The sequence below is a fragment of the Sus scrofa genome, chromosome 4 (assembly GCF_054392235.1).
Source record: "Sus scrofa isolate SSC_HxYL_T2T_F1_AM1 chromosome 4, Sscrofa_HxYL_maternal_Yorkshire_Landrace_v2.0, whole genome shotgun sequence".
Classification (NCBI taxonomy): Eukaryota; Metazoa; Chordata; class Mammalia; order Artiodactyla; family Suidae; genus Sus; species Sus scrofa.
This window is the reverse complement of record NC_139386.1, coordinates 15446102-15473113: the sequence shown is the minus strand read 5'-3', so window position 1 is coordinate 15473113 and position 27012 is coordinate 15446102. Positions and strand designations below refer to the sequence as shown.

The 27012-nt window shown below is 45.9% G+C and overlaps 1 long non-coding RNA gene across 2 annotated transcripts in view; it reads right to left on the bottom strand.

Annotated features, from left to right (window-relative positions):
- Positions 1-27012, bottom strand: part of LOC146403691 (uncharacterized) — a 60121-nt gene that overhangs the window by 21376 nt on the left and 11733 nt on the right. Inside the window, exons 2-7 of one of the 2 annotated variants that reach the window (XR_014843372.1) lie at positions 16053-16205; positions 12818-12927; positions 11895-12124; positions 10701-10843; positions 4554-4847; positions 3361-3489 (exon numbers count right to left, since the gene is read on the bottom strand). This is a non-coding gene — a long non-coding RNA (uncharacterized LOC146403691). The remainder of the gene's footprint in view (positions 1-3360; positions 3490-4553; positions 4848-10700; positions 10844-11894; positions 12125-12817; positions 12928-16052; positions 16206-27012) is intronic. The other variant, XR_014843373.1, reaches the window with a different exon arrangement.

Genomic DNA, 27012 nt, shown 5'->3' with positions numbered 1-27012 from the left:
CTCAGTGGTAACGAACCCAACTAGTATCCATGTGGATATGGGTTCAATCCCTGGCCCCACTCAGTGGGTTAAGGTTCCGGTGTTGCCATGAACTGTGGTGTAGGTTGCAGATGCAGCTCGGATTTGGCATTGCTGTGGCCACCAGTTAAAGCTCCCATTCAACCCCTAGCCTGGGAACTTCCTTATACCACAGGTTCGGTCCTAAAAAACAAACAAACAAACAAAAAAAAAAAAAAAAAAAAGAAAAAACATTCTTGCACAGTCAGATCTTTCTGATCAGTTCACTACTGCTCATCCTCACGCTTCTTGTCAGGGGCTTTCAGTTGTGAACAGGCTCACACTACTTCTCTTTTCCTCCAACCCCCAGTCCTAACAATATTCCTTAAAGGCAAGACTACACAGAGTTAGGCCCAATGGTGCAGTGAACCTGAACTTGGAATTGGGAAACTCAAGTACTTGAGCAAGTCACATGTGTTCTCCGATCCTGCTTTCTCTTCTGCAAAGGACCATGCTGTGATTTTAATAGCTGCCATTGTGTGCCTAGGATTGATCTACATCAAAGTGTCTCTCTCCATTCTCACTCACAATCCCATCCACCAATGAAAATCTTGAGCACCAGAGAGGCTAAGAAACCAGCTCAAGGTCACAGGGCTGGCAGGTGATAGAACTTGGATTTACATCTGTGATTGGCTCTTCCACTGCCTCAGTGCTACCTGCCTAAGAGGATTGTTAGGTGACAAATGAAGTCACAGGTGAGAGCACTTTATAAGTGGAAGCGTTTCATCATCTTTTGAAAGCTGAGATTTATAGCCTACAAACTTGGCTTTGAGGTTTGGCTCTGCCATTCATTTACTATATGAATTTAGACAAGTTACTTAATCTCTCTGAGTTTCTTTCTTTGTCTATACAATAACCTGTGTTAACCACTGCCCTGTCTACCTCTCAGGGTGAGAGTGAAAATAGCCGTAACAACAATAGCAGCAGCAGCAGCAACAAAACCAACATTTCGATGTTGCTTCATATGCCTCAGGCACTGTTGGAAGTTTTTTTCAGAAATGTGAGCTAATGGACGTGAACATAATTTTAGAACGAGGAAGAGTTTTTTGTTTTTTAAACCTCAAATTTTTCTAGTCAAACTGAAATGTCACAGGTCTTGCTGGGCTGCTCTGTGCTTTTCCAGGGGCTGTATGCACCGAAGACAAATCTTTAAGTGAAAACTCAGGTTCCGCCCAGTGATGGCCTCTCTCGGCTTTCACCTCTCCAAGTGGCAGTAAGGATCCCAGAGAGAGAAGATGAGGAACAGTGTAAGTAGAAGCTCAGGGTGTTTATTCCTCTGCTCAATAAGGCATCACAGGGAGTTCCCGCTGTGGCTCAGTGGTAATGAACCCGACTGATATCCATGAGGACTCGGGTTCGATCCCTGGACTCGCTCAGTGGGTTAAGGATCCCTCGTTGCCATGAACTGTAGTGTAGGTCACAGACATGGCTCAGATCTGGCATGGCTGTCGTGTCGGATGGCAGCTACAGCTCCAATTTGACTCCTAACCTGGGAACTTTCATATGCCACAGGTACAACCCTAAAAAGACCAAAAAAAAAAAAAAAAAAAAAAAAAGCACTACAGTGGCCCACCCCCTCCTCAGTGCTTGAGCTTACAGACGTGAAATTTTGCCTGTGATGATCTCAGGGCAAAATACAGCAGTATCCACCACCAGTCCTGTAGGTGGTTTTGCTCCCTTCCTGAGAACAATCAAAGGGACCCAAGTCCCAGGATGCACTGCTTCAGTGTCCTGATTCTCCCCAGGGATGCATCCCAAATACCTCCACTCCTGCTCCGCCAGCCACTCCGGCTCCCTTTTCTCATTCCAACCCCCAGACCGGCCTTTTCCAGCTGCCTCACAGTACCAGAGAAACACCGAGAAGTGGCTCTTCCACTCCCTGGACGTGAAATCCTGCCCTAGTGGGCATCATTATCTTTCTGGAAAAACCAATGCGGGAGGCAGGCAAAAGCAGTTTTTCTGATTAGAGCATCCCCAGCTTGCACATCCTTACCTCAGGCAAATTCTTCCCCTCCACAGTCTCTCCTCTCCTTCAATTATTTCTTTCCACCTCATGTTTTTGTCATATTTGTATGCCAGCCATATTTTTATTTACTCAATAGTTTTCTTTTTTCTTTCTTTTTTTAGGACTGCACCCGCGGCATATGGAGGTTCCCAGGCTAGGGGTCTAAGTGGAGCTACAGCTGCCGGCCCACACCACAGCCACAACAACGCCAGATCGGAGCTGTGTTTGTGATCCCACACTGCAGCTCATGGCAACGCTGGATCCTTAACCCACTGAGCAAGGTCAGGGATCGAACCTGCATCCTCATGGATGCTGGTCAGATTCGTTAACCACTGAGCCACGACGGGAACTCCAACAGTTTTCTTTAAATGTAGTCAATTTTTTCCCCCTAGGGTCACACCTGTAGCACATGGAAGTTCCCAAGCTAGGGGTGGAAATGGAGCTGCAGCTGCCGGCCTACACACAGCCACAGCAATGCCAATCCGAGCCGCAGGATCCTTAACCCACTGAGGGAGGCCAGGGATAGAATACGAATCCTCGTGGTTACTAGTCAGTTTCTTAACCTGCTGAGCCACAGTGGGAACTCCCTGAATGTAGTCACTTTTTAGCTTAAGTTCATTTCAAAAGGAAAATGTATATGACCATCATAAATGGAAAACTAGGAGTTCCCGCTGTGGCGCAGTGGTTAACGAATCCGACTAGGAACCATGAGGTTGTGGGTTTGATCCCTGGTCTTGCTCAGTGGGTTAAGGATCCAGCGTTGCCGTGAGCTATGGTGTGGGATGCAGATGTGGCTTGGATCCCACGTTGCTGTGGCTCTGGCGTAGGCCGGCATGTGCCGTGAGCGTGGCTATAGAAAAAATAAAAAAAATAAATAAATAAACAAATAAATGGAAAACTAGTATCAGAACGATCTTTCCCTGTTACTGTAATTCTTGCAACAACAGAGGGCAGCCCCAAACGATGATTATGAAAACTGAGAAATACAATCAGATTCTAACTAGAGAGTGTTGCTTGCTGAAGACCTGTGTTGAAGCCCATTTCTCTTGCTAAAACTGGAAAGGCTGAAAGAAAATTGAAAAGGGAATTGTTCCCTCGTTCTGAGCTGATGCTATTTCATGCCTTGCCTGTGGACGATCTAAAATCATGAGTAAAACCAGGAGTGCACACCTTATGCCTTGGAAACGCTAATGTAAGGGATCGGAGTCCTTCTATTCTTCAAAGAGATTGGCCACAAGGGCTGACGGGCCCTCGGAGACCAGCCCCCATCCCTGTCCATCTCTCCCCTGCCAACTTACCATTCCCACCCTTTGATCAGCATGTGGGGGACTGTTGCCAACTTTGAGGTCTCTGAGATTCTTGAAGGGAGCAGTTCTAAGAGGCCTCAAGCCAACAGTGCTTATTCCGCCATCATCAAGTTGAATGACCTGAGAAAAAGATGATCACTGTCAAATGGTATGACCCCACTTCTGTACACACACATGTTCCCCATCGGGGAGCCAGTCTGTTGGGGGTCCTCTCCATCCACACTGCTGCTGTAACAAGAGGGAGGGGGTTCCTTCTGGGAGAGGGCTCTTCCCTAGAGAGGCCTAGGGTGATGAGATTCCGACAGCCCTGGTCTGGGTCTTCCAGATGCACGCTTTTACGGTCTCTGAATACGTTTTCCTCACCACTGAAGTAGTGACACCGAGCACTGCGGTGTCGCTGGGACACAGAGGGAGACCGTGGTGTCTCCCCTGCCTACCTTCTCGTGTCCACCACTTGGAAATTCACGTAACCCGGATAAAAGGCCGCCTCCATGTGCAAGGCCTTTTACCATTTGGCTGAGACCATGATAGAGAAGGCTCTGGATTGAACAGACAAGTAAGGCATTTTCTGCTACTAGTTGAAGGCAGTGAAATAAACTCAGAGCTAGTGGGTTAAACTAACGTCGTTTTCAGAAGGTCCCGAGAAAGGAGAACTAGCAGTTTGTTCTACAAACGTGGGGTTTTCTGGTAGAATGCTGGCCAAATGACTGAGGCACAGTTTTGCGAATCAGAATATTTCCCTTTCTCCCTCTCTTCCACTCCCTCCTTTTCCTTCCTCCTTAAAATAGACACCAAATGCTAAAGATGTGTGTGAAGCATTGTGCTCTGAGACAGGCTTCATGGGAGCTATTATTACAGCCATTTGCTCTTGGGACAGGGTCCTGCTAAGGAATCCATTTTTAAGACAAATTTCACAGCATTTACTTTTTTTAACTTAAAAAAAAATTGAAGTATAGTTGATTTACCGTGTTGTGCCAATTTCTGCTGTACATACAGCAAAGTGACCCAGTCACACATATATACATTCTTTTCCTCATACTATTTTTCATCCCAGTCTGTCCCACGAGATTGGATATAGTTCCCTGTGCTGTACAGTAGGATCACATTGCATATCCATTCTAAATGTCATAGTTTGCATCTGCTAACCCCAAACTCCCAGTCCATCCAAATCCCTCCCCACCCACCTTGCCAACCACGAGTCTGTTTTCCATGTCTGTGAGTCTGTTTCTGTTCTGTGGAAAGGTTCCTTTGTGCCTTACATTAGCTTCCACATATAAGTGATATCATATGGTATTTATCTTTCTCTTTTCGGACTTAGCTCCATTTGGTATGAAAAACTCTAGTTCCATCCATGCTGCTGCACATGGCTTTATTTTGTTCTTTCGTATGGCTGACAGCATTCCATTGTGTCTATGTTCCTCAGAAAACTAAATATAGAACTACCATATGATCCAGCAGTCCTACTCCTGGGCCTATATCTGGAAAAAAAAAAAAAAAAAACATTTATTTTTGTCTTCCCTGCTCCACCAACTTGGCCACACCTGCAAACAGCAGTCACAACACAAGTGCATGTTCATATTTTCTTTACTTCTCCCATCTCACCCTTCCCTGAGGCAAAGTGGCTGCAGCACCCCTGGCACAGGTCCCCTTCTTCGTCCCCCTGTGTCAGGCGTGGAGAGGCCTCTCTTTGCTTCCCCGAACAGGGAGGCCAGCCCTGATTTCTCCTTCCCATCACCTCTAATCCATGCACAAGTCCTGCTGTGTCCAGTTCTGGCACTTCCCTCAATGCCTTCTACTGCTCATGGCCAAGGTCAGTGTCAGCTGCCGCCATCACTGACCTTGTCTCCCGGGCAGCCTCCTCCTAACTGGTTTCCCTGCTCCCGCCAACACACCTCTGAGTCTCTATTCTTTCCACCTGTTGCCAACGTCCCTCCTCCCGTCTCATCTTTCAGCCTTCGGGACTTAAGCCAGTACTTTTCTCTACCCTCGTCCCCTTTATTTTCAAAAATCCCACTATGATGTTTAAGCAGTTATTTGCGATTGTGTATTTAATCCTGTACCTACTTGAATCAGCAAGAGCATTTACCTCGATTGCCTCCAAAGCCCTTCCTTGCTTTGGTTTCCTTATACGTTCTGTGACTTTGAGCAACTTATTTAGCCTCTCTCTTTAACGATAAAATAGGGTTTCTGATCTGTGCCTTAGAAGTTTCTCCTGAGAATTAAGTGAGATCGATTGCAAAGTGTCTAGAATAATGCTTGGCCCAGAGTAGTTAGTGCCAGTTCCCTTTCCTTGTTTCCAGGGGGTGAGGGTAGGAGGAGTGGTTAGTCAGGACCCTTGATTGTAAGTGACAGAAACCTAATGGGAGCTAGCTGAAACACAAAAGGGAAGTGATGACCTGGTGTTTCTAAACCAATGGAGAAATAGGGTGAAAGCTGAACCCAGGGACTCAGATGCCCTCAGCTGTCCACCTCTTTCTCCATCTCATTCTCTCACTGTGTGTGTGTGTGTCTTATCTTTGCTTCTCCCCATCTGTGACTTTTATTCCCTCAGTTGCCTGCTTTTCTGAAGCAGGAAACACGTTTCTGCAGCACAAGAGCCCCCGCCCCCCATCACAGCTCCACTTGCAGAGACAAATGCTCCTTCTTTCTCTGAATTCCAGTTAGAGAAATGCCCGGGAAATACTCTGATTGCCCTTACTTAAGTCACGTGCCCATTCCCCGGATTATGACTAGGGTGAGACAGATGGGAACATACACCCTTATTCAGACTATGTTAGACTCAGAGACAAGGCCTGGGAAAGCAGGGGGATGCACTGCCAAGGAGGCACGGAAGAGTTCCAGGCATCCTAGAAACGGAGATGGTGCCTTAATTCAGTCAGGTGTACACAAGGCCATGAAGACATGTTTGGTGCTTGAATAAATGAATGAGCACTTCAACACCAAGCTTTCTTTCATCTCTGCCAGTGTTTCTCAGCTGCAAACTGCTTCTGTGACCCTAGTCTGAGGAAACAGTTACATAAGGGCCCTCCAAGCGTCTCCAAGAAACCTGGCTCCCCTCTCATTAGTTATTTACATCTTAGAATGGGCACTGAGACTCACCCATTCTGCTTTGCCTTGCTTGGCTTCTTCCATGAGTTTCCATGTTCCTATTTATAAATCTCACTTGAGCCCAGTCCTTTGGGCCTGATTTCTGCCCCCTCTCTCCCTGCCTCCCAGGGGCAGAAAGCTTTGGTTAACCTGAAACGGCTTTCAGAGGTGCTACAGCTATTCGTACCAATGTGTGGGGCTCCATCCAGCTCCCTGTCAAAGAGGTGGACAGGACAGGGACACGGAGGAGTGAAGGCTGGGAGCAGAGAGAGCAGTTAGGAGGAGGCTGCGATGGTAGATGAGGTGGGTGGTGACAATGGCTGGCCTTTTCTTGATTGCCTGTTTAGCCCAGGCCTCAAGGTCACTTAGAAGCTTCTGCATTTCATGCATGGAAAAGTCAAGAGGCTGTGAGAGGAAGTGACAGGGCCAGAGTCCCAAAGTTCCAGATGAACCCAGCTCTGGGCTTGGCAAGCTCCAAGCCCCAGCCATGGCGAAGTCTTGCATGCCTGTCCTCAACCCCTGGAGATGAAGCCAGCCACCATGGGCTGGGCACCCAGGCCCAGTGTGGGGTGCTGGGATACTGGGATGACCCAGGCCAATTCCGGCCCTCGCGAGGCCCACGCAGGCACTGGAGAGAAAAACCCCTTACTACAATGGAAGGTGACGTACCAAGTTCTCCAGCCACGAGTTGCACAACGTGGAAGAGCTTAGAATGCTGTAAACAGCTTTTGCACCTGGAAAGACCTTGGTTTGATGCCAGAAAATCCACCAGGGCTCATTTACCAAGTACCAGCTCACAGAAACAACAAAAGAGAAATCCTTTAAGGTTATTTACAGTCATAGGAATTTTAAAGCTGGAGGAATCTGGATGGTAATCCAGTCTCAAACCCTTAGTTCACAAGGGAACCAATCAGATTCACAATTATATGGTTACATCATTGCCATAGTGTGCAAACTGCTCCCAAGGAGGCCATCTTAGTAATGCATATCATTTTCTGTTGGAAAAAAGAAAGAAACTGAACATCAGTGAGTGAGACCCTAAGCTACATATACCATTGCCACATTTAATTCTCCCAGTAATAACATGGGTGCTTTTATTCCATTTACAAAGGAAGAAAACAAAGCACAGAGACATTAAGTGACAAGCCCAAGGTCACACAGCTAGTAAATGATGGGTTAGGGACTTGAACTCAGGCTTATCTATTTCCAAAGCCGCTCTTCCTATGAGAATGGAAAAGTGTAGAATTAATGTTAAAAAGCTGGTTCTCTTCTTAAATCCACCCCTAACAAGTTTTGTGAGCTGGGAAAGGTCCTTCCATTTCACTGGGACTTAGTTTCCTATCCAGTAAATGGCGAGAACTGAGATGGGTCAGTGATGGCAATATATGATCCACAAATGGCCACCCTCAAAAATCCTCTGCCCGAGACAGACGTGACTGCAGATCGGGGCACCATTTCCTGGGCTCAAATTTGGCTTCTAATGCAGAGCACGACGCAGCCGCTCCCAGTAAGCTGCAACCGGCACAGAATAAAGCTCAGTTTGGCCCTCAGAGCTCGCTTCCAATTTTACTTCGTTTGTGCAAATCCTGGTCCTGGATTTTGTCATTTCTCCGCTGCAATGGAAGAAAAATGGGAATAGCTTATCTGTGATTCTGCAGAAGAGAATTCTGCCAGATGAAGAGCCCTGCTATCCTCCCGGCTGATGGCAGAGCTGTGCCCGGGACTCGAAGGGGGGGTCTGCCACAAACGTGAGGGGCCACAACTCTGCCTCACACAATGGAACTCTTTCTTTGTGCCCGACATTTCCTGAGACATTACACAGTTCTCTAGTAAAATGAATCGCTATGGCTGAAATGGCTTAATATCAACAATAAGGCAGCCAAAGTGGTATATGGAAAAACACCACGGTCCTCAAATGCTGACTGACGTACAGGCCAGAGAGATGGGGCGAGGGGTCATGGGGGGCAGTTAGTCATCTCTGTGGAAGATACCCAGAGATGCCAAGCTACGTCAGGCGGTTGAGCCTGGGACAGGAGGTGACAGAGGAATGGAAAATCAGAACAATGTTGACATCTGACACTGAGCTGACAAGTGCCATCAAATGCCATTCACAGGGGAAGCTGGCAGATCCAGGGGAATTGAGCACCTGGCAAAATCACTGGGAGACCCCATCCAGACCTCATCAGTGTCCCTTCATATAGCAGGCACAGGTCATCCTGTCCTGCCAATAGCCAGCATGGGAAAAAATGGGGTCCATTCTTTAAGGGTCTATTCGAGGTCAGTGTCCAATTACCCCAGATTGTCCCTGATTGCCACTGGCCCTGGCTCCGTTCTGGGAGATGAGTCAGCCCAACTCCAAGGAAAGGCCTGCCCACCCCTTGGTGAGACAGGCAGCAGGGATAGCCCTCACACTGTGGGAATAAAAAACCCCTTCCCGAGGAGCCCCTGTCCCTCGCCAGGCCTGACTCCAGACAGGGTGCTGTTTCAGAGGCTGTCTCATTCTCCACTTTCAAGTCAGGCTGCTCAACAGTGATATTTAGTAGCAGAGCCCATGAAGATTCATTAGGTGACTCAGAGAAGACAAACAAATGAAAACACTCTCTCTGAGGCTCAGATCCCGTGTTGCTGTGGCTGTGGGGTAGGCCAGTAGCTACAGCTCCGATTCCACCCCTAGCCTGGGAACGTTCATATGCTGGGGGTGCAGCCCTAAACAAACAAAAAACCTCTCTCTCCAAGAAAGAGAAATTTATCAGAAGCATCCAGGTCTGTCTATCCCATTTCTCTAGCTCAGAGATTCTCCAAATGTGCGCCTCAAACCTGGAGCATCAATATCTTTTGACCATCACACCACTTTAACAATATGCATTTAAGGAGTTCCCACTGTGGCTCAGCGGGTTAAGAACCCTACATAGTGTCTGAGGATGTGGGTTCAATCCCTGGCCTTGCTCAGGGGGTTAAGGATCCAGTGTTGCTGCAAGCTGAGGCATAGGTCGAAGATGCAGTTCATGTTGTGGCTGTGGCACAGGCTGGCAGTTGTAGCTCTGATTCAGCCCCTAGCCTGGGAACTTCCATATGCCACAGGTGCGGCTGTAAAAAAGAGAGAGAGAAAAATTTTTTTAAAAAAGAAACTTAAAAAAATTAATGTGCATTTAATATGCTTTCAAATTTGTAATAGTCAGCATATCAGCATAGCTTAGTGAAAGGAGCAGAAGCTCAGGAACTTAGCAGAAATGCAAATACTCTGACCCCGCCCCAGATCTCCTGGAGTGGGGCCCAGCCCTGTGTCCTAACTAGCCTTCCAGGTGGTTCTGGTGGCTGTTCAAGTTTGAGAACCAAGCCTGCAGTTGAACAAGCTGCCCTCCCCTTTGCCCAGTTCCACTTTGCTCAGGAAACCTCCCTTCTGGTCCGGAGCCCTGCCGAAGGCAGGAAAGGGTCTGGCCTCAGGGCTTTGTCATTCCCAGTATTGTGAGGACAGGTCACTGCAGCCTCAGGCAAACTCCTGGGCTTAAAGTGATACATAAAACTGGTATTTGGGAGGAGGGACAGCAAGGACTGAAAGGAAAGGAAATCTAAGCCTCCCTTTCATCTCCTTAGTGTTCTGCTTCTAGAACCCCATAATTACAACAAATGATAGCTACAATTTACCTAGCTGTTGTTATGAGCCAGGCACTGTGGTGAGCAATTTACATGTATCATCTCTCAGCGAATGGTGAGGGAATGTGGCTGTATCTCACAAAAGAAGACTCTGAGGCTCAGGGAGACTAGACATCTTGTGGGAGGGTATTCAGCACTTTGTAAGGGTCAGAGCTGGGACCCATCCCCACGTCTGTCTGACCAAGTCTTGGTCATAAATTGCATTAATCCAATAAGCACTGTCCCTCACTACTTTCCAGCATGGGGGGTCATCACGCTCTTCATCATGGTCAATGACCAAGACCAGGAACGTGAACTTCATTGCACACAGTAGGTGCTTAATGGAAGGTAACATTCTCCCTAGCCTTTGCATACACTTATCCTCTGCTGCCTCATCCCCAAGAGGGCGCCCCCTGTATTCCACTGTTTCTCTTTGTTATTGTGGAAACTCACTATTTGTGCCTAGTCCAAGGGACACCACACTGGCTCTGTAACAAGTCCCATTATGACAACATCCCAGGAGGATGCTCCAACTAACAGAGACCGTGGGACACAGAGGCATGTCCCTTCACCAGCCTCCCATTACCGCTGTAACATTTCTGCACTCTTACCTCCTTCCTTCTTGCTATTGCCAGACCTCCCGGGTTGCCAGGGCAACAACAGAGCAAGGACCAGATTCCAGGTTTCCTGATTTCCAGCCACCTTCATACAGCACAGTCTCTCTGGGAAGAGAGCCTGGGAATCCTGCCATTGCCTGCAGGAGGGCACAGCTAACGGTCAGAACTGTCTCTGCCAGCCAGGGATGCTCACCAGCTGCCGAGCATTGTTCTAGCTGCTTCCTAATGGTTGTGATGGCTGGAGAGGCTGACTCTAGAGCCAGACAGCCTTGGCTCAAATTTCAGCTCTCCTACTTACGAGTGAGTATCTTTGTGCCTCAGCATCCTCACCTGTAAAATGGGGGTTGTTACGAGCACCATATGTGTCATACACGGCCCTTTACATGTTTTCCCATTTGTTTTACAAAAACACTTTGATGTCAGTATTATCACCACTTGCTTATGAAGAAACAGAGGCACAGAGCCAAGAAGTGTTGTCCCCACAGATGGTAGTGATTTTAATAACAATGGTTAACATGTAGGAGACTCTTAAGATGTGCCAGGCACAACCCAAAGGGGAGCTAGCTACAGTTGACCCCACTTTACAAACAGTGAAAGCTGAGGCATAAAGAGACTAAATTAATCTGCCAAGATTACAGAGCCACTTATGGCAGAGCTACAGTATCCACCTGGTGGCACGGCTTCAGAAGCTGTGCTACCCACTGCAGTTTCTGCCCCGAATCCCCTGCCCTTGCTCTGTTCACCACCCCATGCCACATGCTAATGAGCCGTAGAACTGATCATTTCATGAAAAAACTAGCAATGCTTTATCTCTAACAGGTTTTTTTTCACCCAAGGAGGAATTACAAAATAAGCCACAATGATCATCAAATAGAAGCAGTTCTAATTTCACGAGGGCTGATTATCCACTTAGAGCTGTGTCTCTCGGTGGGGGCACGATTGGCGTTTTGGAGGAGACAGTTCTCTGCTGTCACATGGTGCGTGAGCTTCCCCCCACATGTTGCAGAAGGAGCAGCCTCCCCAGGGGCTCCCCCAAACCACTACCATCCACCAAAACGCCCCCCACGACGTTCACATGTTCTCTGGGTGCTGCGGGGGGGGGGGGGGAGATTCTGCCCCAGGTGAGAATCGGTGAATAAAGGATTACCTACTCCTCTTTTTTCTTTTTATTAATTCAGTCACACTCACTGAGTTAGGAGAAATCAGCATCAAACAAGGGACAGCTAACAGTGAGATACAGTGTGTGATAAAGCACCAAGTCCTGCAGAGGAGCAGATGCCCCGGCTTCGGAGCCCTGGAGAAGCCACGCTCCGCGGGGGTGTGGTCGGGAACTGCTCAGTCGGCTGCTGGAGCAGAGGAGGAGGTGAACCAGGAAGGAGATGAGACTGAACGAGGCCACTCTGTCCTCTTCCGCCAGCCTGCCCATGAGAGAAGGTGGGATCCAGACTCAGAGAGGCCAAGTCGTTTGGCCTCCATCCCTCAGTCTCCCCAGGGTCCTCGTGGTGGTGCTCCCCTCCCCACTTCTCCAAATTAGGAGGTGCCAGTGACATCACGAATGGGAGGTCCCCTGCAATAGGAAACATCACTGCTCTTTTCTTTTTTTTCGTTTTTCCCTTTTTTTTTTTTTCCTTTGTCTTTTAAGGGCCGCACCTGCAGCATATGGAGGTTCCCAGGCTAGGGGTGGAATCAGAGCTGCAGCTGCTGGCCTACACCACAGCCACAGCAACATAGGATCTGAGCCATGTCTGCAACCTCCACTACAGCTCACACAACGCTGGATCCTTAACCCACTGAGGAAGGCCAGGAATTGAACCCGCATCCTCATGGATCCTAGACGGGTTGTTACCGCTGAGTCACAACTGGAACTCCCAATCACTGCTATTTTCATTTGTGTCCTGAGCAGGTCTCTGGGCTCTGAATGCTGTTTCCTTTTGGACATCTGTCCTCATTCTTAGAAGAATGAACCGTTTGCCAGGCCCACACTCTGATTCATTTGTCCCCTTGGGGACACCAGATGAACACTTCCTTCCTAGGACAATCATTGCCAAGGGCCCCAGACCTTTAGGGTGGTGTGTGTGCATGTCCCAGGGTGCAGGGAAGGAACACGTCACCTGGGAGCAAGGCAGGCTCTGAGCCTCTGCTGTCTCCTCCTTCAGGAATGCCAGGACGTAGCTGTCAGCGTCATTTAAGGGCACTGCAGTTCAGGCTTTGGAGTTCTAGACTGTATTCATTTATTGTTGAGAAAGGAAACAATTTGTTTATTGTTATTGATGACAAAGACTGAGCATTTATTTTGCACCAGATACTGTATCTGCAGATACCTGACCTGTTTTTGTCTCATTTAATCCTTACAGTACCTCAGCAACAGGTGGATAATTATTCCTACTTTACAAAGGAGGAAATGAGGATTAAAGAGTTAAGTAACTTGCCTGAGGTAATACCCGTCATGGGTGGGTGTGATAAAATAATGCCCCCCTCCAATGTATGTCCATGTCCTAATCCCCAGAGTCTCTGACTATGGATTCCATGGGTTCCAGGACAAAAGGGAATTAGGACTGCCTGACGGAATTAAAGATTCTAATCAGCTGACTTTAACATCAGGAGATTATCCTAAGTAATCTGGGTGGGTAGGCCCAGTATAATCACGAGGGGCCCTAAGAGAACCTGAGACGTTCTCCCCTTTCAGAAGAGAAGTAGAGGAGTTCCCCCTGTGGCTCAGCAGAAATGAACCCGACTGGTATCAATGAGGATGAGGGTTTGATCCCTGGCCCTGCTCAGTGGGTTAAGGATCTGGCATTGCTGTGAGCTGTGGTGTAGATCACAGATGTGTCTCGGATCTGGCATTGCTGTGGCTGTGGTGTAGGCCAGCACCCCTAGCCTGGGAACTTATATATGTCACCCCAGCAGCCCTAAAAGAAAAAAGAGAAAGAGAGAGAAGCAGAAAGGGGGATGGAAGGGCCTGAAAGGGAAAGAAAAATAGATTCCCCCTTCTCTCCTTAATGTTCAGCCACTAGGATCCCATAATTACAGCTAATGATAGCTATCATTTATCTAGAAGGTGTTATAAGCCAGGCGCTATGGTGAGCAATTTAAATATACCATCTTTTGGCAAATTAGAGGCCTATGGCTTTATTTTACAAAAGAAGAAACTGAGGCACCATGGGGTCAGACACCACTAATTAAAGTTCACACCATGGGGGCCAGCACCCTTGCAAGGCTCACTCTGCACACTCTGCACAGCCACTGCTTCCAGTGGCTGAGGGCAGCTATGTGACCACTGTCCCCCAAATCCTCAAGGAAGTCCAGGAGGGCCTTCAACTGTGGTGCCTTCCATCTCTGGCCTTCACAAATACCACCTCAAGCATTTTTCAAAGATACTGGTTCTCTCCTCACCAACATGTTACCCAAGGCTTGGTGGAAGAAGTTTCTTTGTGGTTTTCTCAGACAATAGGTTTAGTTGGGTCGTTTTCAGGTAATAATTGTACTCCAACATTTTCCCACGTCTGTGATTTTAATTTCTTGCGAGTTCTGGCATCTAAACATCATTTCTTACAGGCCACCTTTGAAAGAGAGTTTAGTCAATCAACGAACCAACCAATTAGAGTCCATTCAAGATGGTCCAGCCAGCACAGTGAATCAGGGATTGTTGCCCATGCTTCTTTCTTTCTGCCTTGGGTCTGACCAAGTGGGCTCTTTAGCTACAGAATCCTTCCCAGATGGAATATAAGTAGAGGTTGCCCATAGTTAAGCAAAGATGTTGAGCTCAGAAATTAAATTCTTTTCTAGCTTTCTAAGCTCAGTCTTTCTGAGTCATCTATTGCCATCTGCCTTCAGAGCTTCCAGGAAACAAGGGACAGAAAAGATAAAAACGACATGGATTTGGGCTGCAGTTTCAGCTCTGCCTCTAAGAGTCTCAGAATCATTACTCAATCTCTTTATCTTTCAGGATCCTCTACTCTACCACGAGGAGGTGGAATGAGATGGTCTCTGAGATCCTCTGCAGCCCTTGTGTATGGGTCTCTACCCTAATTCTCCTGAGCATGAAGCCCAGAAACCCAATCTGCTTACTTCTATCCACTGTTTATTTGGAAGTGAATGATTCTTTCCTATGCCCAGCTCATGAACCATCACCCATCACGTTGCATTGGTGTATAGTTGTCCATCTATATTTTGCCACAAATACTCATCAGAACTTTTTTTCCCCTGGAGAGTCTAAGATACCCCAGAAAATGGTGACTTTTCATCGAAAAGAGAAAGGAAATTACAAGAGAGCAATACCCTCCCTAAGAATCTATTTTAACATTGTCTAACATTTGTTGAGCATCAACCATGTCTTAGGTCATTAGACACTTTATATTTGTCTTTTTGCCATTTCTTGGGCCACTCCCACGGCACATGGAGGTTCCCAGGCTGGGGGTCTAATCGGAGCTGTAGCTGCCAGCCTACGCCAGAGCCACAGCAACGCAAGATCCAAGCCGCGTCTGCGACCTACACCACAGCTCACGGCAACGCCGGATTGTCAACCCACTGAGCAAGGGCAGGGATCAAACCCGCAACCTCATGGTTCCTAGTCAGATTCATTAATCACTGTGCCATGACGGGAACTCCTAGACACTATATACTTTATTTCATTGATTTCTCACTGAGACTCTGAAGATAAGTATTATTCTCCATTTCAGGGGTGGGCAAACTGAGTCTTGGGGAGATTAGGCTGACTAGCCCTTGGTGAAGACGTTGGGGGGGTATCCCTAGGATTCCTAACATCAACTATTTGGCCCCAAAGTTAATGTTCTTTACACAGCACCATATATCATACAAACGTCGGCTTCCTTCTCTGTTTCCAGAGCCCTTTGTTTACACCAATTATTCAAGGCTTAACCACACCCGCCCCTGTATTATGTCCATTTCTCCAGACCTCTCTCACCCAATGGTCCATCAATTGAATCACCGACCTTTTCCAGGGCAGTTACTACATCTTTTTATTTCCTCCTTCTCCCCCAGATCTAGCTCCCAGCAGGTGTATAATGTACGCTGCTTAGCTAGCATACATCAGTGTTCCAAACACATCCTCTGCTATGAACACCATGCTAATGAATTTTGATGAAAGGAGCCTTTTTAAAAACATCATTTTAAGATAGAAAGGTCGGCATTTGTCATACTGCCCATAATGAGCATCATCGGCTACATCTTTTTTTTTTTCCTGCCTCAATTTTAGAAGTTAATTCTGATCTATGGGGATGGCCCACATTTTTGAAGCTTTCATTATTGCTAGAGTTGTGATCATATTCCTCCCTGGGCATAGACTCAAGCACAGGAAGGTGAAATGTGATTGGTACCCAGATTCACCTGCCATCCATCCACCTGCTTGTTAGTGTCTGAATCCACCACGTTAATGAGTGCAGCCACCACTAATGTGGTTTCTGCGGTTCTTTGCACAGGCTCTGAAGTTAGACGCTTTCCAATTTTGATTCCCCCAGGTTTCTAAGGAGTTCTGGAACACTAGCAAAGACAAAAGGACCAAAAAGCAAAGTGAATCTTTGGCTGTCATCCCTTCCCTGTCCAGAGATCTGTCGCTTTGTCTTCCGGACACTTTTGCTTGGTTAACATTAGGATAAAACTACGGAGCTACAACAAGGCATCTTAGTGACTCATTGTCAGCCAAGGGGGCAGGCTCTGGGGTGACATGCCAGGTTTTATCTTGGAACTAGGATACTTTTCTGTCAAGATGGGCCAATGTTTTTTTCCTCTGACATAGGGGAAGTGCTGGATCAGAAAAAATGCCTGTAAACTCAAATGCCAACACCTACATTCCTGCTAAGCACATAATCAAATTTGCATCATTACCCTGGTGGAAATTTTTGTAATTGGGATATTTTCTGTTTGGACTATTCAGCTAATCCCAGATTCAAAGCTAAAGAGAAGTCCAGCATTCCTACAATTAAGCACTGTAAAATTACATACAGGAGAACTTCCAAACCATCTCCCGTTCCAGTCAGCCCAGCTTCCAAAACATCATCTCTTACCTGGACTGGTGCTGACTGGTGTTTTCTCAGCATCGCTCCACCCCAACCCTCCGCCCCAATACACCAGAATGATCTTTGAAAGAGGTAAACCAGATTGTATCACTCCTTTGCTTGAACCTTCTAGCCAATTCTCACTGCATTGAAAATAAACTCTCATCTGTCTGTGGCCTAAAGGCCCTGGAAGTCTGACCCCTGCCTCCCTTGCTGACCTGGTCTCCTTACCTTTCCTCGTTGGTTACTCTGTCCCAGACTCACAGGCCTCTGTCCCTGAAATGTGCAAATGTATTCCCACCCAAGAGGCTTTGCCTTCGCTGTTCCCCCCGATGGAACACACTTGTCCCTGCTCTTACAATAGCTGGCTACTCCTCACCCTTCAAGCCTACATGTCATCCCCCCTGTGACTTCCCTTCATCTTGAGCAGCCCTCCCCATCTCCATGCTACTCCATCATATCGTCCTGGTTCATTTCCTTCACAGTATTTACCACCACCTGAAATGATGGTGTTTATTGCTTATTTCTTTTTTAAAATCTCTTTCCTCTAGAATGTGGGGGTCTTTGTCCTTTCGGGCGATAGAAGTTTCTCCAGAATGTAACATAAGATCTCGCACATAGTTAAGTGATCAATAAACTTCTGTCGAGTGAATAAATGGACTGTGTACCATGTGTACTAAGAACACAGTGTATAATAAACAGCTGCTCAATCTATGTGTGGCATGGAAGGGCTTCCTGGAGGAGGTGATTTCTGTCTGACTCTTTTTTTTTTTTTTTGTCTTTTTGCCTTTGCTAAGGCCGCTCCCGTGGCATATGGAGGTTCCCAGGCTAGGGGTCTAAGCGGAGCTGTAGCGCCGGCCTACCCCAGAGCCACAGCAATGCGGGATCCAAGCCGCGTCTGCGACCCACACCACAGCTCACAGCAACACTAACAGCAAATCTGGATCCCCAAGCAAGGCCAGGGATCGAACCTGCAACCTCATAGTTCCTAGTCAGATTCGTCAACCACTGTGCCATGATGGGAACTCCGGTCTGATTCTTGATTCTGAAACGTTTCAGTCCAAGTGCACAGGGGAGAGAGGAGGTGGATGAGACGGCAGATGTGTCATTGTATACTACTGGGCCTTATGAGCCAGGCCTGTGCAAAGTGCTACGAAAGCATTGAATAGGAAATGACCAGAGCAGAGCAGAGGGTTGGGGGAAGGAAATGATGCTTGAGCTGAGCCTGAAAGACTGAACAAAGGGTTCACAGGCAAAGAAAAGGGAGGGGGCTTAAGGGTGGCTCGTGTATTCCCTGGGCAGTGGCTAAAGAGCCCCTGGGAACACTGGCCCCCTCTCTGCTCAGCTGCTGGTGCCCTCAGCTCCCTCCCAATGAAATGAGCTGTTCCTGGAGTAATTCTGGAAGTTACTGATGACACCCAACAGAAAGGGTCAGACCAATCTTACGGTTACCATAGGTGAAACTGTTGCGGGGAGGGAAGAATTTTGAGAGACAACATATACCCACTACTGTATAAAATAGATGAGTAACAAGAACCTACTGTACAACACAGGGAAATCTACTCAATAGTTTGTAATAACCTCTATGGGAAAAAAGAATGGACACTACTTCACTTTACACCTGAAAATAATACAACATTGTATATCGACTATACTCCAATAAAATTAAATTTAAAAAAACAAAACAGAAGGGTCAGACTGACCATAGGTATAATCTCGGCCCTTCTACTTACTAGCTCTGTAATCCAGTTCCCCATGTTTTGTCTTCCTCACCTGCAAATTATGGATGACAGTGATGCCTGTCTAATGAAGTTGCCATGCAATTCACTGAGATAATGTTTTAAGTACTTAGTGGAATGTTTGACAAAGAGTGGGTATTCAGTAAATACTAGCTTTTACCATTGTTGTTATTTTTATTATTAACAAGCAGCTGATGTGTCTGTTCCCACACCATCAAAGGAATATTAGTTCCCTTAAGAAGATGTGGTACATATACACAATGGAATACTACTTGGCCACAAAAAAGAATAAAATAATGCCATTTACAGCAACATAGATGCAACTAGAAATTCTCATACCACATGAAGTAAGTCAGAAAGAGGAAGATGAATACAATATGCTATCACTTACATGTAGAATCTAAAATATGGCACAAATGAACCTATCTACAAAGCAGAAACAGACTCACAGACATAGAGAATAGACTTGTGGTTGCCAAGGGAGAGGGAGTTAGATGGACTGGGAGTTTGGGGTTATTAGATGCAAACTATTACATTTAGAATGGATAAGCCATTCTGTACAGCAGAGGGAACTATATCCAGTCTCTTGGAATAGACCATGATGGAAGAAAGATGAAAAAAAAGAAAGATAGAAAAAAATATATATATGTATAGCTGGGACACTTTACCATATAGCAGAAATTGGCACACCACTGTAAATCAACTATATTTATATTTTTAAAAATTATTTGAATTTTTTAAACTATAGGGCTGCTCTAAAAAATTACCGTAAATCAGATGGCTTAATGCTATAGACATGTATCCTCTCACAGTTCTGGAGGTCAGAAATCTGAAACCAAGAAGTCAGCACGGCCTCATTGCCTCTGAAGACACCAGGAAAGAATCTCTTCCTTGTCTCTTCCAACTTCTGGTGCCTACTGGCATTCCTTGGCTTCATGCCACATCACTCCAATCTCTGTCTTCACATTGTCTTCCCTCTGCGCCTCTGTCCTTTTCTGCCTGTCTTATCTTCCTTTGCCTCTTATATACTGAAGGTATTTAAGACCTGCCTAGATAATCCCAGATAACTTCCCCTGGGATTTATCCCAGATCCAGATAAGATCCTTAACTAAATTACATCCATGACAATATAAGGTAGTAGCTACTCTTTTGCTATTTAAGGTAATATTCACAGGTTCTGGGGACTAGGACTTGGTCATACCTTTTTGGAAGTTACTACGAAACCCACTACAAAAGTCACTTCCTGGAGGAATGGGTTTGGGAAGCAGGGATTTTGTTTGCTTCTTCTACTTCAGAGGTTTTTTGGTTTGTTTTTGTTTTTTGTCTTTTTCTAGGGCTGCACCCATGGCATATGGAGGTTCCCAGGCTAGGGGTCTAATCAGAGCTGTAGCTGCTGGCCTATGCCAGAGTCACAGCAACACCAGATCCGAGCCACAATCTGTGATCTACACCACAGCTCATAGCAATGCCGGATCCTTAACCCACTGAGAAAGGTCAGGGATCAAACCCGTCACCTCATGGTTCCTAGTCAGATTCATTAACCACTGAACCACGACAGGAACTCCCTACTTAAGCGTCTTAATTCCTGACAACGTTTGATTATCAGCTGCAAAACCCTCTTTGTTGTCTTTCCAGAGACCCATTCATGGTCCATCCTGCCAGACCCTAACAGACAGAGCCTTCATGGTCACTACGTCCTCCAAATCATGGTACGCACAGCCTGGGGGTGAGTTTGGAGAATGGTGGGATGAGAAAGAATAGGCTATAGTGACCAGAGACGTGGATCTGGGACAAAGGAACTCAAAAGAGAAAGAATATCAGATTTTAGCACACATTATACATAACAATGGGGATGCTGCAGTCCCAACTGTGGGTCATCTGGTCTTTTTATGTACCTGAACATGAACTAAGTGATGATTAATTCTCACTCTTGACATTAAGTGGATTTCATGCCTTCAAAACTGTTGAATAGAGAATTACTCCCAATCCCTGATTACTGAGGAGGGAGAAACACCAAACTGCACAATTCAAGATGGCATCATGCCTATTGTATTCTATGGATTTGTAGCTTGTGGTGCCATCAGTGCCTTGGATTCGTGTGTACAGTGGCAGCTCTGTGAGCAGGAAACAGGGGTATGAGAAATGGCCCTGCCTGTAAGATCAGAGGTCTCAAGCAGAGTTTCCAAACTATAAGTTGTTAAGAATGGAGACAGAGAGCCTCAGCTTTCTTTAGCCCAGTTCAGCACTCTGACCTTCTCTGTAAATATCCTTATCGCCCACAGAACTCAGTGTTCTCATTGTAAAATCAGAGGATGTAGGAGACTAAGTAAGACCTCCAAAGATATCCCAATGTTAACACAGCTTGTTAGACAATAACAAAAAAGAATCACATTGGTTAATATCACCATGAACTTCATATAAGAAAAATGTAACTACTGGGAAGCTGTCCAGGCTCACAGTGCCAGATATGAGTTTCAAAATTCTAATCTGCATTGAAAATGTGAATTTTATCACTGCAACAAATTCTGCCAGTAAAGTTTCCTTGAAGTAACAGATTCACCTCATTCATTTTTGAGAAACTATTCGCCAAATACTCAAATCTGAGTAACCATCGTTTGTCAGCCACTTTTTTAAAGCAAAATGGTGTTCCCTGAAAAAAACTGGCTAGTCCATCTCAAACAACTGCACAGTTGCTTTCTCCCTAAACAACCACTGTGCTTTAGTGTGCAGCAGAATGTTTTATGCACAGTGTACTTTCCTTTCATCGCACAGAATTTAAAAAGAGGTGTACTCAAAGGTCAAAGCTTAATAAAAATTAATACTTTTTCTGCTTCATCAAGGACATCCTAATGTGAAAGAGGTCTTATTTTTACAGTGAGTACAACAGTAAGGAAAACACCGATTATCAGAGCAGTTGGGCCCACTGCCTGGATTTGCACCAAGGTGCCAGCAATTTTATCTACATTGCCTTCGCCTCATCAGTGCAAACGTCAACCCCGCGAAAATAAATAAATAAAAAATGTCGAAAGGGCAAGTAACATCTCAGTGTGATCGTGAAAATAGGTTTGGCATCACGTACCTCCTGAAAATGTTTCAGACGCCCCTCGGGTCCACAGACCACCCTGTGAGAACCTCTGTGTTCACATACTTTCTCATTCTAAGAAATCGTGACCCTCCCTGACAACAGATCTTTAGATGACTTTATCTAGACCTACCGTCATAACTGGTGCCATAGAAGAAATAAGAGTAGCCCCAACATTCCTACTACTCCCCCCATTCCATTTAGATTCTGAACCAAGGGATGTAAGGTATGGCTGAGAGGGGGCAGGGGGCGGGGTGTTATTCAAATATGAGCACCCAGTTGAGTTTACCAAACAGCATCCTGAATTAACACTGGGTAACAGAATAAAGAGAAAGGGACCCCTTTCAGGGACCCCAGAGAGTGTCCAGGCCCTCCAAGTCTTTCCCAGGCGGTTTTCAGGAAGCTCATCCTTTCTGCGGGGCTGTTTATCTCCTTCTCCAATTAATTCCTCCTGACATCTAACACTAGCCACTTAAGCAGTGATTTCTGGTCTAGGTCAGCCACTCCACAACTATTTATAATCCTGCAGGAAGTCATTGCTCTTCATTTCAAGATGACTGATTTAAAAAAAAAAACAAAAAACAAAAACCACTAATTATGGTAGTTCATAGAAACTTCAAAGGGCGGGGTGGGGACAGAGTGACCCAGTAAGTCACTATTTTCTCTGGTACCTAGCTCTCTAACCACGCAGACGCCTTTATCACCATCTTTCTGATTAGCAGCTTTTAAGAATAGCTGGGATTCGCAGAATCAGGGAAGCAGGATGGGGATGAGATTTGCATCAGAGCGCACGGTTTTTAGAGTATTAATAAATCTAAATGCATCCTCTGAGGACAGGCAATGCTGCTACAGAGCACTGGGTGATATTTCGAAGTCTGTAAAGAGCCTCTGAAATAAATGTCAGGGTGGAGGTTTGGTATCAGGTTGAAAGTGATAAGATTTCAGCACAGTAAAAAAAAAAAAAAAAAAAAAGCTAAATACAAATTAATCTCTGTCTTCCTCTGGAGCCATCAGGGGGCATTCACTGTGACCTTGAGGATTTAGTCAAATGGGCACAAAGGAGGTTAAAAAAGTTTTCCCAAAAAGAACCATGCAGCTGGCTGAGAATTTCTCATCTCCACACTTCCTGTCTCTGATCTATTTAACAAATATCATTGTTTTAGCACCTACCCTGTGCCTAACTCTGAGCTGGAAACAATATAAAACTTATTAGTATAAAACCATTTATCTCAAGAAGTTTCCAATTTTCTGAAGGATCTGACAATCATGCACAACTATAAAGGCGGCACGTGCAGTGATTAAAAGCATGGATCTTTCACTTTTAACTGTGCCATGTTGGACAAGGTTTTTTTAAAACCTTCTGAACACCAGCTTCCTCATCTGTAAAGTGGGGATAAGCCTCATACATCCCTCACAGGGCTATTTTGCTCATTAAATGAAATAACACGTGTGGAGAGCCTTGTAAAGAGCCTGTACTTAGCATTCAAGTCATCTGAGTCAATTATAGTAACGAGTATTTTTGAGGGCCTAAATAATGACTTTCCCTCTTAGTGATAACCAGGGAGCATTATTCCTAATTTTAATCGTGGAGCTCAAGTCTCAGAAAAATGCAATAACTCACTGGACCATGATGCCTCTCAGATGAGAATTATTGCAAAAGAGCAGAGAAAAGGACAGGAATTGAAAAGATATGGGGCCCACTAATAATTGTGGTAGCCTGTCTCCAAGATGGTGCCCAGTGAAATGCAGTACTTGTGCCCTGTGTAGTCCTCTCACACAGTGACTGGGCTGGCCCTGTAATGGCAGAAATGAGGCTACATGACGACAGAGGCAGGCTAAAGATGCCTAGCAGCTTCCACTTGGGTTCTTTGGGATGCTTGCTCTTCAGATGCTCCATCTTGGAGCTCAGCCACTATGCTGTGAGAAGCCCAAGTCCCTGCCCCAGCCGAGCTCCCAGCCAACAACAAGCACCCAGTGGCCTTGTGTGTGCGCCACCCTGGGCTTGTATCCAGATCAAGCCTCAAGATGACTATAGCCCAGCCACCATCTGAGTGCAACTGCTTTTAAGAAATCCAAATGAGAACTGCCTTGTGGAGGGGGCCCCCTTGCATTTAGAAAGTAGGAAGATGCAAGGGAATCTCTCAATCTAACAGTGAGAAGTAACTAGGAGCTCTCTGGTGGCTCAGTGGGTTAAGGCTCCAGGGTTGTCACTGCTGTGGCTCAGGTCACTGCTGTGGTGCAGGTTTGATCCCTAGCCTGGGAACTTCCGCATGCTGCAGGTTCAGCCACACACACAAAAAAAAGTAACAAGATGCCCTAAACAATCCTAACTTTTGTGGAGCCCATCAGAGAGCTAACATCACAAGGTAAGTAGGTTAACTTAATTCCAAAGGGCAGTGAGCTCCTCCAAGCAGTGATGGGACGCACGATCTGTCTCACAGAGCAAAGCATGGTCAGCAGAGCCTCCACAGACGCAGGCAGCAGGGGTGGGGGGATCCACTCTTCTGTTAGTCTCCATCTGGTGGACTCAAACTATTTTATAATTTTAAAGGGTCTGGACTGAGAAGCAGACCACCTGTGACCAGGCTCTGTGACCCTGGGAAGGAGCCTGCACTCTGGCCCCTGTCTCTTCTATCTGGCTGTGGCTGCCAGCTCCCTGCTGCAGAGACCACGACGGTGACAGTGAGTGTGCCCTTCAGACAGCCACACCTGAATGGAACAGGAAGGCAACTGAGATGGGGCGGCCCAGACACTCAGGGACAGACAGTGGCTTTGACAGACCTCACAGCTGCCAAATCAGCAAAGGTTCTGAATACCTCCTGCCCTTCTTGTTCGCTGATTAATGTGCACAGCTTTAAACACATCCCAGCTCTCCATACCCCCCATGCCTCGGCACCGACACACTCACCAGACACATGCAGTACACCCACACCCACACCCACACCCGTGGTGAGGAAGAGCCAGGCAAAGGGACTGAGAACCATTTTCCCAGCAAAGTGATCACAGCTGCCAAATTACTTGACAAGTTAAATGAAGCAGGGATGATAAATTCCCTTAGTGAGTTTCTAGGAGGCCAAAACAAACGGAGCACAAAAGCCCTGAGAAAAGTAGGAATGTTTTTTGAAAAATACCACCTATCAAGGCTCTACTAAATGCCAGATCCTTTTTTTTTTTTTTTCCCTTAGGCACTTACCTGCAGCATATGTAAGTCCCCAGACTAGGGGTCTAATTTGAGCTGCAGCAGCCAGTCTACACCACAGACACAGCAACACCGAATCTGAACACTGCACTTTGAGGCAACGACAGATCCTTAACCCACTGAGTGAGGCCGGGGATCGAACGTGCATCCTTACAGATGCTAGTCAGGCTCTTCACCTACTGGGCCACAACAGGAACTCCAAATGCCAGATACTTTTAATATCTTTTATCATTCTTTAACTTTAGCTCAAACAAAATTAAAATGCAGATTTTACTGTCCCATCTTGCAAATGGAAAAATCAAGGCCAAGTACAGGGTAGTGGTCAGGATATCATCTCTAGAGTCAAATGACTGGGGTTTGGTTCTCAGAATACTTGTAACCACAGGCACCTTGGTCATCTCTTCTACAAGATGGGCTAAGAACAGTACTTGCTTTAATAAATGAGTGTATGTAAGACACTTGACAATGTCCCTGGGCTAGAGTGAGCCCTTAATGAATAGGAGCCGTCATTATTAAGCCATTATTATTTACCCAAACCCCACAGAAAGAGTCTGACTCCAACGTTGCACTCTTTCCAAAGAAATACTGTTTGTGTCCATGAAAACTGTTGTTGTGACATATTAACAAGTTTAAATAACATAAGTTAAACAGAGCTAGAGACAACTCAGAGAGGCCTCCCCCACCTGCCATGATCTCAAGGCAGAAGAGCCATGGATGAGCAGATGTTTGCTGAATGGCTTTCTTAGGTTCTCTCTTTTTTTCGCAAGTCCCAGGTGATTGAGACCCCCCCTCTGATGTCATCTCATTCCATTATGTTAAACTGAGTAACTAAGAGTCTTCGGAGTAGAATCTATATTGCACTGGCTCTGTAACTTTAAGAATATCAAAGCAAAACAAGACTCCTGAACAAGAAAGGATTATAAACGTCTCTTTCAGCTCTCTCTGTAATATCGGTTGTCAAAGAGATAAAGACATCAATGAACAGGTCAACTGACAAAGTGTGGTATACACAGTACCATGGAATATTTTTCAGTCTTAAAAAGGAAGGAAATTCTGACACAAGCTACAACCTGGATGAACTGTGAAGACATAATGTTAAGTGAAATAAGCCAGTCACAAAGAGACACATACTGAATGATTTCATGTATTTGAGGGACTTAGTCAAATTCATTGAGATAGAAGACAGAATGGCGGTTGCCAGGGGTTGGGGGAGGAGGGAATGGAAAATTAGTGTTTAATAGGCACACATTTTTAGTTTTGCAAGATGAAAAAAGTTCTGTGGATGGTTGGGATGATGGTAGCACAACAATGGGGATGTACTTTGCGCCACTGAACTGGCTACTAAAAGGTAGTTGAGATGGTAAATTCCAGAATTGAGAATTTTTTAAAAGAGAGAGTATATGAAATTTGGATGAGACCAAGACAGTACAACAGGAATAAAACATAAAACATTTCTGAGTTTCTTCTTCTAAGACAGACTTGGAATGGATCGTGGATGAGTCAGCCTGGTGGATGCTCAGAGATCAATAAATTCTAAGATTCTCCAAGCCTTTTATTTCTCTGTAATGCTAAGATCCATAGGTCTGGGGTGAACTCCAGAAAGTTCTACACCTGTCACTGGGGGCTGGAAGAGAAACCGGATAATCAGTTGCTGAGGATACTATAAATGGAGGGTCTTCTAAGGGAGTACTGATATGAAAACTTCAGGTTGCTAAATAGAGAAGGCAGATAAGGAGGGGTCAGCTTCAACTGGCCATTCATTGAAGGCCTCTGTGTGCCTTGTACTGACATGGGCATTATTGGGAAACAAAACTATAAGGTAGAGTTCTGGACCGAAGGAGCTACCCTCAGGTCAGAAGACATGATGATTTAATATAATCAGGATCCAATTCATTGCCAAGTTGTGTGGACTTATTATAAATTTCATAAGAGATTAGGATATGTGGGGGTTTATATTATGTCAACTTGGCTAGACTAGAAATGTGTTTCCCAGAATCCTCTTTCCTGGGTGGTTCCAAGTTAGCATTGGTCATAAGTGAAATCTGCAACATTTGGAAGCAGCCATTATGATCTGAAGGTCTTGGTGGACCAGCAGCATATGCTGGTACATTTAACTCATGTTGTCACTGATCTACTGGCTCTCGTTGTCGGAGGGGGTAGCAGCTCCTCCAGGTCCCACTGCATCTCCTCCTCCACCATCCCTTAGTTCCAGGACATGTGCAGCTCTGGGACAAAGAGCACCCTCTTCTAAATATAGATGCAAAAATCATCA